Below are 2500 nucleotides of genomic sequence, written 5' to 3'. Positions count from 1 at the left end.
AAACTTGATCATTTAGAGGAAGTAAAAGTCGTAACAAGGTTTCCGTAGGTGAACCTGCGGAAGGATCATTAACGTTCCGGAGGTCCTGCTCTGCGTCGAGAGTCTTTCGGGACGCGCGCTCGCAGCAGTCGGCGACTGAATGGACGGAGAGAGAAAGAAAACACGTCTAACACACAGAGAAAGAGAAAAAAGGAATTGACGGATCGTGTATAAAATCGCGTCGACGCGCGGCGACACGACGTCCGGACGCGCCACGCGCGCGGCCGCGCCTCTGCGACAAGCAGCAGCGCGCGCGCCGACTTTCGCGCCTCGTGGTGCTGTCCGACTCTGTCGTCGTCGACGTCGCTCGCGTGGGAGATGAGAGCGTTTAACAATATCCGAGACGCTCCGTCTCTCGCTTCACGCGGTGTCGCCGTCGCGTTCCGCTCGCGCGCCAGTCGCGCGAGTCGCGATACGCGCGCGCGCCCGTTGAACTTTGAAATTCTCATATTCGAACGAAGAAAATATATATGCGATACGGAGTGCCGAGACGCTTGACGCGATCACGCATCTCGCCACGAGCGGGAGCGTCGATTCGGCGTTAGCGCGAGCGAACCGGTGGTAACCTACGTCTACGCGCTCGCTCTCAACGTACGTGCGTGCCAGCACTCGTCGTCGTCGTCGTCGTCGTCGCTACGCGCCCTCCCCGCTAATGTCGGGGCAGAGGCCAGCGTGCGACGCGCGCCGCGCGAGAAGCACCGGCCGAACGTGTGTGATGAGGTGTGTGGCTGGCGGACGAGAGGACCATGGTGTCCGATGGTTTATTCAAAGAACTTTCCGCCCCGGCTCTTTCCCCGTCGAACGGGGGAAGTGACGCTCCGATCGCGAACCAACTTTGTGCCGTAGCCTCGATCCCTTTACCGGGATTGCGGCGGCGGTCCGCGCGTGCTCGGACGCGCGGCCAGGCTGATCGAAGAGCCACGATTTTCTCTCACTCTTCGGAGTGGAGACCACGATGGATGAACTGTGAAGCGTTCGACGAACGCGACGAATGAAAAACGATTACCCTGAACGGTGGATCACTTGGCTCGTGGGTCGATGAAGAACGCAGCTAATTGCGCGTCAACTTGTGAACTGCAGGACACATGAACATCGACATTTCGAACGCACATTGCGGTCCACGGATACAATTCCCGGACCACGCCTGGCTGAGGGTCGTTTTAACAAACCTAAACTGCTTGCGCCCTTACGCAAGCTGACGAGCCACGGCGTAGCCGTGAAACGACGAAATGTCGTCGGCTGTCGTCGCTGTGCCCCCGTCGCATTGCGTAAACGGCGTACGAGCGATCGTTGGACGTTCGCCCGAGAGAGACTAGAGCCTCTTTGTCACCCTCCCAGTATGTATTGGCGACGGGTTCGACGAGAGGCCGTCGTCGATTGGCGTCGTCTGAAATGACACCGAAGGTGTGTGCAGCGAGAGGAGTTATAAAGAGGAGGAGAGAGGCGCGCGTGTACGCACAAAGCGTTTAAAGGATAGCGAAGCGCGCGCGAGCGGCGCCCGGAGGCTGTCGAATGATATGGAGAGAGTTGTCGGCGGAGATATACACAACGACGACACACGAGAGAATATGCGAAAAGTTTAAGCGAGAGGAACGACGACGAACGACGCGCGACACTCGAATGATCTCGCTCTCTACGAGTGATCTCGTAGTTGGCGAATAAAATGCAAAAAGAAAGCGGCGCAGCAGCACATTCTGCTGCGTCCGTCTTTCTAGCGCGTCGTTGTCTCTTCCGATCGCGTCGTCGCGCTGTGCGACTCTCTCTCGGTCTCTCGGTGCGCCAGCGCGCTCGCGCGATACCGCGCCTTTTATTACACGCGAGGCTTCGCCTCCTATCTCGCGGCGCGAGATACCTTACGGTAAAAATATATGGAGAAGGGAAACCGCGGCGCGCGCACAGTCGTCGTCCGGCGGTACGCGGAGGGAGAGAAATTGCGAGAGAAATCCACCCTTAAAAAAGCGGATGAATCGCGAGCCGACCGCGTGTCCGAGTCCACGAAATTTTCGAACGAAGATTGTGACCGGCACGCGTCGTCGTGTACTCGTCGAATCGATTCCATACCGCGCCCGTTATATATATACACGCGCGCGCGCGCATCATAATTACGCCGCGCCGTGTTATTATAATCGTGGAAGTTAGAGGGACGGAAGAAAAGAAGCGCAAAACGATATTATAATATATCTATCTCCTCTCTCGCGTCCCCGCGAAACAAGACTAGATTGTGCCGCGCGCGCAATATCGGTCGGTGCGTTACCGCTAACAATAGTAGTAGTTAACAAACAATAATGATACTACTTAGCGCAATAACTCCACCACCGCACACTCCCTCTATCTCTCTATATCACTTTGTAGAGAGTTTCTCTACAAAACTCTGACGACCTCAGAGCAGGCGAGATTACCCGCTGAATTTAAGCATATTATTAAGCGGAGGAAAAGAAACTAACTAGGATTTCCTCAGTAG

The 2500-nt window shown here is 56.0% G+C and overlaps 3 non-coding genes across 3 annotated transcripts in view; all 3 read left to right on the top strand.

Annotated features, from left to right (window-relative positions):
* LOC145965911 (small subunit ribosomal RNA) overlaps window positions 1-71 on the top strand; it is a 1921-nt gene extending 1850 nt beyond the window's left edge. The window contains exon 1 of the ribosomal RNA XR_014436877.1: window positions 1-71. This exon is cut by the window's left edge and continues 1850 nt beyond it. This is a non-coding gene — a ribosomal RNA (small subunit ribosomal RNA).
* A 971-nt stretch (window positions 72-1042) lies between these two features.
* Window positions 1043-1197, top strand: LOC145965917 (5.8S ribosomal RNA). The gene has a single exon (XR_014436881.1). It is a non-coding gene; the product is annotated as a 5.8S ribosomal RNA (ribosomal RNA).
* Window positions 1198-2414: 1217 nt separating this feature from the next.
* LOC145965918 (large subunit ribosomal RNA) overlaps window positions 2415-2500 on the top strand; it is a 4073-nt gene continuing 3987 nt past the window's right edge. The window contains exon 1 of the ribosomal RNA XR_014436882.1: window positions 2415-2500. This exon is cut by the window's right edge and continues 3987 nt beyond it. This is a non-coding gene — a ribosomal RNA (large subunit ribosomal RNA).

Source organism: Camponotus vicinus, unplaced genomic scaffold, assembly GCF_025532165.1.
Source record: "Camponotus vicinus isolate PSW18456_S1 unplaced genomic scaffold, iyCamVici1.0 SCAF_16, whole genome shotgun sequence".
In the NCBI taxonomy this organism is placed as follows: Eukaryota; Metazoa; Arthropoda; class Insecta; order Hymenoptera; family Formicidae; genus Camponotus; species Camponotus vicinus.
Note: the sequence above shows the minus strand (reverse complement) of the source record. Positions and strands in the feature narration are given on the sequence as shown.